The sequence below is a fragment of the Hakea prostrata genome, chromosome 8, assembly GCF_041222555.1.
Source record: "Hakea prostrata isolate BN-2017 chromosome 8, UWA_Hpros_2, whole genome shotgun sequence".
Classification (NCBI taxonomy): Eukaryota; Viridiplantae; Streptophyta; class Magnoliopsida; order Proteales; family Proteaceae; genus Hakea; species Hakea prostrata.
The window spans coordinates 5,831,685-5,846,609 of record NC_142607.1 but is presented as its reverse complement, the minus strand read 5'-3'; positions in this window follow the sequence as shown (position 1 = coordinate 5,846,609).

Below are 14,925 nucleotides of genomic sequence, written 5' to 3'. Positions count from 1 at the left end.
CTAAAAAGATAAATAGAGTTGATTCAGAAGTTAATTTATTATTTAGTTATAACAATATATAGTTCAGGTACAGATGTCATAATAACTCTATGGCTCTACGACCAACCAATAAGAAGGGATGATGAAAAAAGAGTGTGTGGCGGGTTTGGGATATTAGGATTTTGAGTCCGGATCGTAATCCCCCACTTCTTGACCACAAACATTAGTGGGGCTTACGGTGAAAAATTACTTTTTGAAAAAATAATTTTTTTTCCACTAGTGGGACCCACTGCTGTTCGTGGTCAGGAAGCCATGAGGGAGTACTCTGTGCTCCTTCGACGAGGGAGCACTCTGTGCTCCCTCGACGAGGAGAAGATCCAGATTCTAAGATTTTGCTTTGATTAGTGTCATTAATGCGCTGAGCTGTCAAGCCTGTTTTAAGCCCATCAAATCATCGATATATATATATTTTTTTTGTAAACCTAAATCATCGATATCTTGGTCACTTTTTATCTTCTCCATTGAACAAAGACTAAACATTTGCGTTGCAACAGATAAACACAAAAAATGTACAAACAACTCTGGGTCGCAAGAGGCAAACTCAACAGTCAAGGCTGAAATGTCAAAAAGAAGGAAGACACTATTGGAAGACACTATTTTAACTACTTGGGTGGCTAATTTGTTATACTCAATGAGGCTTTGCCAGCGTTCGCAATTGTCTTATACTGCTTTACCACAACAATTTTTTTTGAGAAGCTATTTCCTAACCTAGAGCTACAAGAATCGTCCAAAAAAAAATTTAGTTTTATCCATTACATTACATGGTTTCCTTTGTGTTTTCATTTGTATATCTAACCATTAAGAGTTATGATGCTATAAACCTACTCTTTAAGTCTTCTTTTTAGAGGACACAAGGAAGGTATACTGGCGAAGAGTAGCAAATTTCATTAGAAAAGACAAGTTATCACTTTTTTCTTCTTTTTGATGAACCAAAAACAAAGAACACAACAACTACTACATCCTATCCTTGGATCCATACCTTAGTAGTTTGATAGCAAATTTAACTCTTCTAAGAGCAAATCCACAAAGTTAGCATTATTACAGAATGACATAGAGTCTCTCTACCAAGTTTGAGAGTTAAATTAAACCATGCACGGCCATTAATTATAGTATTGGCCTTAAGGAGATATTTAGGCAGAGACAACCCATTTAACATGAGAACACTTCCAAAGGTTGAGCGAAAACGTTTCTCCCAGGGATGTCACCGAACAGCTTCCATCTTTTAGGATGGTAAAACACCATTGCCGGGTAGTTCCTGCAATAATCAAACAAGTATAATGTAAATGATTCCAAAGTAACCATTGCGGTTGAATTTGTTTGATTTAGAATGAGACGCATTCCTAGCAACCCCAACTACATATGAAGTTGTAGCCATAATACAAAAATCCAGGTTAAAGTTTTTATGACCCAGTTATAAGAAGCACACAAAAGCACAACGATTAATCGGGTCATGCATTCGGAACCCATTCATGATGGACCCCAAGCAGTCTAGTGAACCAAAGGTGGTTAACCCAGTCACAATAAAAAATAGATAGAATATTGACTCAGTCTCTTTGTTACAAGAAAATGCAAACTAGGTTCACTTGGCACCACGGACCAAGAGAGTAAGCCACCAGAAGACCACAATTTAAAAGTCTTCAAAAGAAGATTTTATGCCTTGGCAGCATTTGAGATACAAAAAGAACCGCCACCGTTTCTTAGTTGTAGGATTCACACAGAAGTCAGGGAGGAGAGATAGAGCTCCCTTCTCGGTTTAAAAAACACCCATTTTAGTGAGAAGGCATTGCCAAGAGTCTTGACTAGGGGAGATAGGGATGGTGCCTATTGCCAGATAAAAGTGAACGGAAACAACCCCCAAAAAAATAAAAATGAATGAATGGAAATAATTAGTCAATGGATGTGCCATCCCATTATTTATTGTGAACAGAGTCTACAACAATGGCCTGGAAGAGGGTTCATTGAGTTCTTTTGGAAAACCGGATGATGGGATTCCCCGAAAAAGCTTCAATCTTACGAAATTTCTGGATCCCTCTTTATCTTGTTCGATGGTATTGCGCATCTAATGCACAGGACTGGAACGGCAAATAATTCCCTTAACACAAGCATTAAAGCAAAAACAAAAACAAAAATAAAAATTAGCCATTAACCATTTTTAAAGGTGGTGTCAACTGTCAAGATTTAACATTGAGAAAGAATGAAAGATAAAAAATAATTATAAATTTCTGCTATTAATATATTAAGAAAAACTGTTTGATACTAATTTAAAATCTATACTAATTTTTATAAAAAAATATAAATAATAATGACCTTTCTACCCATTATCTTCACCAAGTAAAGATCTTCTCAGACTGGGAGGGCCAAGCAATGGGATTTCACACATAAAAAGAGCCTTAAAAGAGTTAAAAAAAATAAATAAAAAAATTAGAAGGAAAAACAGAGATTTTGAAAAAGATTGAGCTGCATGGCCCCCCAACCCGAAGGGAGCTCCTTCCCTGCCCATGGGGCTCCGCATGAAATTCTGTCTTAGAAGCTGGGACACTGAGATGATACTATTATTCCACATTCCACGTTCCAGACCCCTTCCTGTCTTGGGTCTTGAGCTCAGATCATCAAAGAGAGAAAAATATATGGTCCTAATAAACCTTGCCAGGCTTGTTTTAGCAAAAAGGCTTCAACATGCACCTCGACTATATCCACATTCAAACGAAGTCAAAGTTATCAAATCCAGATACTCTCCACCCTTTTAGGGCAGAGTTTAATTTTTCAACAGAGTTGCCATTCCAAAATTTAGATGCCATAAAACCTTCTATTTTTAATTTTTCTTCTTCTGGCAAATCTGTTTGAGCAAGTTATCACTAGCCATTCACACCATGGTGGTTGAGTTATCAACTCTAACCCCACACCGGTGCTAGTAACCTGACCTCCTCTAGCAAGTGAAACTGTCCATACAGACCCCATGGATTCTGGATTCATCACTAGATCCACAAAAAACACAAGAAGAATGCCCTCATCATCACTGTGTGATGATTCACAGAACACACCAGAGGAGGAAATCCAGTTCCTGACTCACCTGACTTTGTGAGCTGTTCGCAGGATTAGCGTTCGATCCTTCACCACCACCAAGTGTATCAGAAACAACAACCCTCCTCAGCCATTCCTGGACCAAGGTTAAAAGGGCCTCTGGATTGGGGGAACGCCCAATCAAATCCCCAAGATAACGAAGTGCGATTGACACTCCAGGAGAAATAGATGCCGGAGGGGCAACGGGGGCAACAGGCGCAACAGGCGCAGGCTTTATCTTTTTGGAAACCGGGTAATAAGTCCCGGGGAGCTGAGAAGGTCCGGTCGAAAGAGACGCTTCAACACCACCGACACCATTATTATAGTGATTAATCACTACGCTGCTTGCATTCACAATATATGCCCCAGGCGAAGCAGCAGTGTTTCCAAACACTGAACAAGGTCTAGAGTTCCCAAACTGAGCACCATTCGCTCGCCCTACCAGAGCATTTCGCAAAGCATAGCTTCTGGTGTTTTGCAGAGCATTTTGCAGCAGCAGTTCCTGGATTCTGGTAGGCGAACATCGCTCTACCAGAGCATTTCGCAGCAGAGTCGGATCTCGGACCGGAGCTCGAGGCTGAAAGCCACCAACATTTGTTGAAGAGTCACTGTGGTTTTTCTCAACCGCAACGCACGCCTTCGACACTCTGTTAGTTGAATCGTTGTTGTCGCCGACACTAGACATCGTTACCTGAATTAAACAGCAAACCAATCAAAATGATACATCCAAAGCAAATGAAAGGGTTAGACAAAACCTTAAAAACGAGAATTGAAAAATACTAGAAGAAATAGGGAGAAGGTGAGTGAATTGAAAAATACTGAAAAGAAAAAGGAAGACGAAGAAGAACTAAACTCCTTGATCAAAGACAAGGAAGGATCCTTATTTTGATCTGGAGACCTCATTGATCAAGCACAAGGAACCTCTCTTAGGAACCTCGATGATCACTCATGGCAGTCGAAAACCTCTTGTGTGAACACAAGCAACTGCGTTAGAAACCTCGGTGATCAAACACAAAACCAGTAAGGAAAAAGAAAAGAAGAAACCTCGTTTGGAACCAATAAAACAAGGACAAACCGAAAACGATTGTCAAGAGAGTGGAAAACTAGAGACTAAACCTGTAATGGAAAGGAAGGGAAGAAGAGAGAAAACGAGTCGAGCAAGTCTTAGAGATGGCTTCAGCTGTATATATAGGCGGGAAGCGCCATTAGGAAGGGAGTAAATAGAAACTCTAATGACATTGACTTGTAAGAAATTAAGTTATTAATTTGTATATAATTGTAAATAGTTCAGATACAGTTGTTATCGTAATAACTCCATCAAGAACTTATAAGAAGAAGGGATAAAATAGAAGAGAATAACTGAAGTACCTTTTATTACCCAAAAAAAAATAAAAAAAAAATAAAAATAAAAATAAAAAAAAAATTAAAAAATAGTACCTTCTGATATAGTGTGAAAATGACATGTTTGCCCACCCTTAGGTCTCTTATTTTCTTGTGTCCTCTACCCCTGCAAGCACCTGTACGTCTGAGATCTTGGTCTTCCCCTGTTGACAGTTTCGCCGACTTGGTGGATTAATGGCTAGCTCTGGAAAATCTTTTCTTTTTCCTTGACGTGCTGCCCTGTTTCTCATCGAGCATTCTTGGTCACGTGCCTTCCTCTTGCTTTTGGAGATGATCACGGCGAATCCGCCATCAGGGAGCGCTCTGTGTTCCCGGCGGATTTTGAAGCTGTTTCTTCTTGTCCTCTCATCAATTCTGAGATCTCTGGCGTTTTCGTTGTTGTTAGCTCTCTAAATCAGTAGATGGTTCGGAGAAATTGGCAGGTGGATGTGGTGGTTCTTACTCCCTCGATGAGTTGGCTGCCATCAGCAGTGTTTATGATCATGTGGAGTCTTCTGTTCTGCTCCTGTTGAACCTGAATATCTTTTTTCATTCTCTCCTTCCCTCTCTCTCATCCCGTTAGCAGCCTTTTTGCTTTTCTGGAGCCCTCTATCTCTCCTCGAATGTGAATGTGGATGCTCCTGATCTTCCCAGTGGTTCTTGACCCTTCTTCTGTGACCATGGATTTTCTTTGCCTCTCCTGGCCAGGCTGCCATATATTATTAGTCTTCGCAAAATATCAAAAAATCCTCTTCGGTTTCTCTCGGAGTTGGTTTTCCCTCAAATTGCTGAATCTGCCTTGGTTGCTCTGAATCTGAATGTCTCTTCTTTTGGGAGATTCGACCAAGCTTGCTGCAGTTCCACCTGAGATTTCTCATCTTCTTTTTGAATCTTCTCCTGACTTCATTACTGTTTGGATTTGTTTGTTCATTGCTCTTCTGTGGTAGTTAATTTGGTTTTTCTGATTCTTACCAAATCCTTTTCTACTTTTGTCGTTGCAAAGTCTTGGCAATTTCTCTCTTTGGGTCTCTGTTGGCTCCATGAATTTAATGGTCATTTCTTGGAATGGTAGCGGTGTTAACATCTCTCGACTGCCCACTTATCATTAACCTGCTTGACCATCTCTCTTTAGTAGAAATTCCCTTAAAAAGGAAAGAAACCTCACCTTATTCAAGAACATCTGGCCACTGTTGTAGTTTCTCTGAGTTGTCTATCTCTCTTCCCTAAAGTCTCAGTTTCTAAACTTGCTGCTGTTGGCTCAGATTATAACCCTCTTCTGGTTTCTTTTTGGCCGAATTCGGTTCCTAAAAATAAATGCTTCCACTTTCAGGCTGCTTGGTTACATCACCCTGAATTCCCAAATCATTCTTGTTCCTGGGCTTCGCTGCCCCTCTCTTAAAAGTATGGAATGGAAATTCTATTGGTAATATCTCCTCTTGCAAAGACAGATTTTTCTTGGAAGCATTAGTGGAAGAATCCAACTCTAATCCATCCCAGGAAAATTTATATTTAATTCTCTCAAAGATCAACTGGGTTTTAGACGTTGAAGAAGCCTTCTGGGTTTAGAAGTCTTGCTGTAATCAGTGATGGTAATAGAAATACAAGATTTTACATATTGTTGTTGAAATAAAAAATAAAAAAATTAGATCCCTATTTACTCTATTTGTATGGATTCAGGGGAAAAAGTTGGAAAGGATATAAAAGTCTTATGTTTTTATTAAATTTTTTTTTTTCTCTCTTTCAACCCGCTCTGAGTTTAGATATTTTTGATCATCTTTTTAAGAAATGGTCATTGTATAATGAAATTTGTGTCCTCATTTCTCTTTTTTTTTATATGAAAATATAATAAGTCAATTTTAAACATTCACATACAAAAACTTAAACAAACGTGGTTCGATACCTAATTGATAACGAACCTGAATGGCTTTTTTAGGTCCAATTCCATCCATTTTTGTTGAGGCAATTCTTACTTGTTCATCGGGAACTGATCTAGCTCCTGAAATATATGACATTCTTGATCCTTCCTTTTATGTCTTTTCTCGGCTGGAACCATAAATGGGTTGTCTCCTCTAGGGATGGGGGTAGGCCCAGCCTAGGCTTGTGTGGTCCTGAAATATATGACATTCTTTTTTTTTTTGGTAATCAAATATATGATATTCTTGATCCTTCCTTTTATGGCTTTTCTCGGCTGGAACCATAAATGGGTTGTCTCCTCTAGGGATGGGGGTAGGCCCAGCCCAGGCTTGTGTGGTGTTGGTGTACACGTTTGTGTGGTGTTGGTTGTTGTACACGACCTCATAAGAAAAGAATGAAAAAACGATGATCATTCATTGTAAAGCTTACATTTATCCAAAATCCCAATCAATTTGCTTTTCCTACATCTTAAAAATTCAAATTAATTTATTTTTTGGGTCAAGTTTCATTATTTTTAAATAGAAATGAAAGACCATATCCCGAATCTATTATGGTTTGAATTTAATTTTTGAATGTAAGTTTTTTAATTCAATTTTTGAATTCAAGTTTTTAAATTTGAATATTGTAAACGAATCTTGTACAACACAGTCATGTTTATTTATAAATACATAAAATCTACCATCAAGGTAAACAACCTACTTATCAAAATTAAAATTTTTCTTTGTATTTTTTCAAGAAAAGAATAAGAGTTTCATAAAAAGTTAAATTTTAATATGATTTTTCAGCTTTTCTCTTTAGTTTCCTTATAAAAATACATTATTTTACCATAATATTGTTAAAATAAAAAAAATTAAGTACCTTATTAACTCTATTTTTATGGATCGAGGGGAAAATGTGGAAGGGAATTCTAAAAATCTTTTGTTCTTATTTTAAAAATCTTTTTCTTTCTTCCAACTGCCAAAATTTAGATATTGTTGATCATCTTTTCGAAAAGTGTATGTCGTATGATGAGAGTAGGCACAGTAGCTAACATTATTTACATCATCGAGGTTAAGTTGTCAACTCTAAACCTGGTGGTACTTGCTAGTATTCTCCTCTACAAACTGCGAAGTAAGTGAAACCGTCCATACAGAGACCCCCATGGGTTCATCAATGGATCCACAAAAAGAAGAAAAAACAAAACAAAAGAAGAGTGAATTAGCATCCATTGTGATGAGATAAGATTGCCTCGTCTAGGATTTCTTACTACTACCGCAGGCGGATTCGTCATTGCTTGATTGACAGAACACACCAGAGGAATCCATTTCCTGAGTTTGTGAGTTGTACACAGCTGCAGGGATAGCAGCATTAAAACCTCGCTGATTAATCACCACGCTGCAGCTTGCATTATCATACACCGATTTGGCTGGAGAAGCTGCTCCAGGGTTTACAAACTGAGCATCATTTGCAGATCCTCTAAGCACATTACAGTAACTTGCCGGAGCAGCTACCACGACGGACGAGCCAGAGCCAGAGCCAGAGCCAGAGCCTCTAATGGGTGGATCTCCCATCAGAGCATTTCGCAGCAGACTCGGATCTCGCACCGGACCTGGAGGCTGAGAGCTGCCACCATCATTTATTGTTGATGAAGAGGCACCGGCACCATCATGGTTTTCCTCAATACCAACACCCTCCTTCTCCAGTCTGCTAGACATCGTAGGTCAAGAAGAGAAGGGAAGGGGTTCGAAACCAGGAGCTAGGAACCTGAAAACGATCGAGAGACTAACGAGTTGAGCAAGTATGAGAGATGTGTAATTAAATATATATATAGAGAGGGGAAGCACCAATAGGAAGGGAGCTATTAGAATCAATTACGATACAGACTTATTAGATTAGGAAATTAATTAATTAATTAATTAATTGTGTATATATAAATGGTTGATAATTCACACAGTTGTTGATCCTCATAATAACTCTACCGCTCTACGGAGTCTGGATCCTCCGCCCATATGGGTGGAGTGGATGATCGCCATGTGTAAAATTAAAAACAACATCATTAAATAAACTTAATTAGCATAAACATGTGTTATTAGGGTTAAAGTACTATCTCTCATTTCATATTTTCTCTCTTCCAATACACGAATTATTCTCTCTCTCTCTTTGCATTCCTTTTCTTGCCCTCCACCAACATGATGAAGTTTTATTTCCCCCAATGTCCAACTCCATTGTGCTTTAAAATGAAGGTCTAAGAAGGGCTCTTAATCCATCTATTAATTTATTACATTTATCGATACGTCCAAAATCTGCTTAGCTCTTAGATCTCCTAAGAATAACCTGCAAAAACGAACAGATGTGGCCTGACCCGACCGCTGGGATCGGGAGTCCACCTCCAAAGGCTACAGTTGATGAACTTAATCACAATCTGCTGGAGCACAGAGCTAAGGAATGGATAACGAGAATACGATTCAGATTGTATCTGTCCTTCTACCTTGTGAGTAGGTGATGTCTTATATAGAGTGTACCTTCGAATCTCCTTCGTTGGATGTATTTGAGCCTTCTTCGGATAGTCGTCGATCTTAACCAGATAGACCCGTTGAGTGATAGATCCCTACTAGGTTGGACTAGTGGATGACTTCTTTGATAATACGATCGTTATATGGTAGTTATCTATATAATAGCGATAAGTGACAGCTGCCAAATGTATCTTTGTCGATTAGCCCATTCCGATTGTATCGGATTAGGGCGTGCTTGTGATTGAATTAGTTTTCTTCCTCAGCAAGCTATCTCTTGGACCCGGCTCACTCGGAAGCAAGTCGATTCCTTTCGTCCCAACCAGGGTCTAGGATCGAACCAAGATTGAACCAAGTTTGGTTATATTTTCTCCATATCAACCACCATCTTCTTCTTAATAGAATCTAGCCTATTTTATCATGTTAAAACCAGAAGAGATATCTATAAAGTTATGAAGTTCAGAAAAAACTAAGATTGGGATCTCAGTCTTATTACTGTCACTTTGACAGAGAAAATTTGAAATGAGAGAATTATATATTTTTTTTAATTTAATGGGATGGTTGTCATTTTATTAAATTAATAGAATATTTAAAATTTATTATATATTTGTTTATAAAAACATGAGATCTAAGTCATCTAACGCTGGTTTAACCATCATTAATTTATTTATGCTCATTAGCTTAATTTAATGATATTGTTTTTTAATTTGTAGACGGTATTTATCCGCCTATATGGATTGAAATTAATTCTAATTCATGTGGGTGGAGGATTCAGACTCGGCTCTACGACTCATCACTCGATACTTGCTAGAGCTTTAAGCTAAAGCAATTGTGCGTGCCCACTTTTCTCACGAGAAAAGAAGAGATGCAATTGAACAACTGAAGTCAGAGAGTCTGAGAAGAGGAGTGAATGTCATAAGCATAAAATGACATGATTATCCATCTTGAGACTTACTTATTTTTGCAAAATTACCCACCCTACCTTTTTGACAATTTTATCCCTCATGCGACCGGATTTTATTTGTGACAGCAGCAGCTAAAATTCAACTGTTAAAATAAAATGGTGGGGATTTAGTTATAAATACAATTTTTTTTTCTTTTCCAGTTTGAAGATTTTTTTTTTTTGGGTACGGAAATGAAGAGTTTCATTCATAAACTTGAAAGAAACTACAAACACAGCAAAGAAAAGAAAGAAATACAAAAGATAACTGCATGAAACTCAAGGTTCGATCTGAACCAAAGGGTAGAAATTGACCAAATGTCATACATGCAATAGACATGGTCACCTGGCTAAGGAATGGGTCAAGCCCAAACCCTTAGAAAGATGGTTGTAACAACCACAATAACATTTAAGTTCAAGGAATACGATATACGTATCCTCTATTACAATTGACACGCCATAAAGACGTACATAGACATGCCACAAGGACGGAAATACAAGCCACAAGGGCGGAGAGATAACACGCCACAAGGGCGGAGATATAACAGTTTGAAGATTTTAAAATGATTATAATCGGTTCAGTTTTGATTCATGTCCATTAAACCTTGAACCGAAAGAAAAGGCAATCGATAAACACCTACACCCCCATAGCTTTGTTTTTATTTTTACACGTAAAGGATTTAATATTTTATTAAATTACAAAATGAGACCCCTGACTTTACCTTAATCCAACCCACTTTTTTGCAAGCCCTAATTGGAGAACCCCAACCACGTGATAAAGCTAATCCGGTAATCCAAGGTTTACTAGAAAGAGATAGTTACTGTTGGTCCGTTGCTCCCTGTACTATAGCTTAATTACTAAAAAGACTCTACTCCTTTTTAGTTCTAAATGTGTTAGAAGACTGTCACAATTAAATATTTAATGTCTATTTTGCCCTTCTAGAATTAAAAAGTCAAAACACAATATCATCCCCATTTAGATGAAGAAGAAATAAGAAGGAAAAAATAAATAAATAAAGGAGCATATGAAATACCAATTTTACACTTGTATTCTAATCATTTTAGATTCCAAAAAAAAGAAAAGACTTTCTTAAATTATGTTTTCTTTTGCAAGAAAATGAACTTCTTAAAATGACAAGGTCAAATTCGTAGTAAATAAATATAAATTTATTAGAAGTAAGAACTTCATGAAATAACATCAAATTGGAATCTCAAAAACTAAAACAAAAAAATAACACCAAATTAAAAAGTTACTATATAAAAGTTAATAATAAGAAGTTACTATTTTTTTATTATCTTAAATTTTGAATCTTAGTTTTGGATTTTATCAAGGAAGATGAAGAGGTTTGGTTGACTGTTATTAGACGAAAAGGAAGAAAGTCTTTTATTATTGTTATTTGTTTCTTGGGCAGCTTAAGAGGAGAAGATAAATTTTTTTCTTTAATTAGGATTATTTCCCCCCAACTGTTGAAGGGAGTAGTGTAATTTAATATAAGTGTAAATAAGTAATATAAAACCTAAGATGGAGTCAAAGGCCTCTAAGGCGTTGGCAATGTTAGAGCCAAATAGTCGTGTACAAGGCAAGGCTTTTTGGTGAACCTGGTTGACGTAATCCGTAGTGCAACATGTTTAAATGGGTGTGTTTTCTTTAGTAATAGTAGAGAGAATAAAAAATTGGCTGATTGGATGGTGAAGGTAAACATTTGTGACCAACCTTCGTTGTTCTTTCTGGATCTCCCTCTTGAGTCGAAGGAGATTCTTGAAGCTGAAATGTGCCCTTGGAGGAGTGACCAAAATTATAAGAATATTTTAGATTTTTTAAATCTGAAATCATGTTGTAAATTTAAGTTTATTATTTGGCATTTAAGTACACTGCTGTGTATGACAGATGATTTTTTTTTTTTTCCATTACCAAGGAAGATTAATTTTTTTTATGAAATATTCTGTCACACCCCGCCAGCCAGGCCCGGTTACCCGCCCAACGACCCGTGGGTGCGATCCGTCACAGGATCCATGGTTTTAGTCTATCAATAATAATAAATACAAATACTTGTAATCAAGAGCAAGAATAGTGCAATAATTAATAAAAAGGTTACAGGAGTCAAAATACTCCAATAAATATCCAAGAAATAATCAAAGGAAAGAATCAAGAATCAAATGTAATATCGAGTTCAACGGAAGCAAAAAGAATAACTAAATAATCTTCATCTTCAAGAGGCTTCATGCTCTGCAAGTCCATGTACCACTGTCTGTCTCACATCAGCTTCATACGAGAAAGCTCTTTCATATGAATCATCTCCAACTTCCGACATTGTGCAACCATCTGTACAGTTTATATAATATATACAATGAAATGAATGAGTTCCAACGAACTCAGTAAGGAACAAGCAATTCTCATATATATGTCAATACAATCCACGAATACACATATGAAATGATATGGATGATATGCAGAAATATGAATGCTACTAAGATCTAACTATGCAAGTCTCTAACAGCTGACATGCTTTAAGATATACACCAGCCCTCCTCTCGGGTAAGTCTCATCACTCGATCCGGCAAGGATTGGTTACCTCTCGTAGGGATCCCGGGCAAATGGGTAAGTCCACACTGGCTCTCAAACCATGGCTAGGGGTTAAGTCAACACTCTCTCACCACGACCATTGGCAATGAGTACTGGCGCATGTCGGGGTTTCTAATCCAATGCAAGTCATAATGGTAACATACTATATGAAGTCCAGATACTTCCCCTATGGCACCAACTAACTCGGTTCAGTATCCTTCGCAACCTAGGAGTGAGAATCCTCACGGACTGGATACCTCTGTTGGACTCCACTCCTTAACCCTATGGTCATCCACATATTATTGGGGCGGATGCTCTCATGACTCCTCGCGACACCCGGTCCGCTCCTTGGACGTCTATGAGCCCAACCCTAACATATGCAACCCTACCATTACATGACCAATAGTGGACCACTGAGTCTCCGCACGGACCGGTTACCGCTGTTGGATGAAACATAGTCACGTCACCATTGTCACGGGTCACCCGGCTTCAATTCCCCCGCCGAAAGGGTAATAGCATGTGGGGTACCTAGCCATGCAATTCTAGACACTCCTAAGTATGTCATCCAATAATCATGATAGTACTGGAGACATCAGCAGGTATGTGTCCCATTCCACAGCCTTCTGATATCCCAAGCTAAGATATCCCAAAGGAATACCCCTTCCATCACAACTACACTACAATCACTCTTTATCATACCATGAACAGTTGTGCAATATCATGAAAGATGAAGTACATCAAGGAATACCACAAACAGCAAGTGTACAATAAGATTCACATGCTTTATACAATTACAGCAAGTTACATGATCAAAGAATAGTAAATAGAACAACAGAATCATCATGTATATATAATTGCATATAAATAAGAATGCATGTCCTTACCTGTAATTATGTAAAACTCCTCTAACTTGAATTCCAGAAACTATTATAAGACTTCTACTTGAAATAGAGAACACCTATATAGAGGCTTACAAGAATATAAAAGAGTCAAGAGTCAAAACAAATCCAAAATCAAACTTACACAGACACTGGAAACCGGCCGGTCGCTTGAGCCGGTCGCTTAGGTTGAGCGACCGCCACTAGTGACCGCCCCAAAAACAGAGAGTTTCAAATCCGAAACTCAGGCTTCTGATCATCCGTTTTCAATCCGGATTTCGAGTGATCATGGCCAAAGTCTCGAATCTAACACTCCAAGAGACACTAGGTGAAAAGAAACCTAACAATTATCATAAATGGATTACCCAGAAACTCTCCCCTTGACTGGATCTATCCATTAACAAATGCAGGGATTCGTTTTGGACAGGATCTCATCAAGAACATTGGAAAGGGAGTACAACAAATCAATTGGGTAACCACCAACAAAAAGGGGATGGGTTCAAATCAATTAGAGGTTAAAAGAAGAGAATTGCAGATGGAGATTCATTACCTTAATCAGAATCACCAAGAATAGAAGAGAAAAGGTTTTATATCATTAACAGCACTTCAGACCTGAATCCTGCACGATTCCATTGCCGCTTAATCGCCCAAACTAGCAATCCCGAACATAATAATGCATTAATAGGGCGAGGGATGCTATTTATAACGAACAGGGGGCAAAATAGGGCATTTTCCCGCAAGCAGAACCGGGCGGTCGCTTAAGGCGGTCGCTTGGTTTAATCAACCGCCACTAGCAACCGCCCCCATGTATATTGCTATACAAGGGTGCTTTGCTCATGGGGTTGAAGACCAAGTACAACCTAACCCAAATGAAGACATGGGGGAGATCATAGTCCGAAAAATCAATCTCAATAGGTCAATAATAAAGGGGGTTAGGGTTTCATCATAACATATGGCTCATGAAAAGGTTATGATCACGGAAAGAGAGGGAATGATTGTTATCAAGAAAATAACAAGAAATCATAGGAAATCTAGTTTAGGTTATTAATAGAAACATTACCCATGAGGTTTCCCTCACATGGAAGGTTACAAAAGGTTTCCAGAAAGATCATTCAAAGTTTAGGGTTGAGGTTTCAAGAATCTATTGGCTAGGGTTAAGATCATGATGATGATCATAGATCTCAAAGAATAGAATGAGATCATGGAATAGATGGTTGCAAGGATGCATCATCTTTTTCCTGATCTCAATCAAGAACAAGAACGAAGAAAGAATAATTAGAAATCCTAATTAGGTTAAACATGGATCATGAAGAAAATATAGTGATCAAGTTTAGGTTAACACAAATATCACCCAAGGGAAAGAGAAACAACGAATCAAGATTCACCCATGAGAAAGAGAAACAAAGAATGCACAATCTGAAAAAGTGTCGGGAAGTTTCCAATAGATAAAAGAACAATAGGGTCTCAGATATGGTTACCTCTCATGAGAGTTGGTTACCTCCCATGAGAATTACCCATAAATAATTCTCACAAAAACAACCCAAGATAGATAAAGGAACATCTCATTAGTATTTCAAAATAAAGAATGGAATTAGAAATGGTCTACCAATGAGAGAAAATAAGGTTCTCAATTAAAGTGAAGGGAAAGAAATTCAAATCATA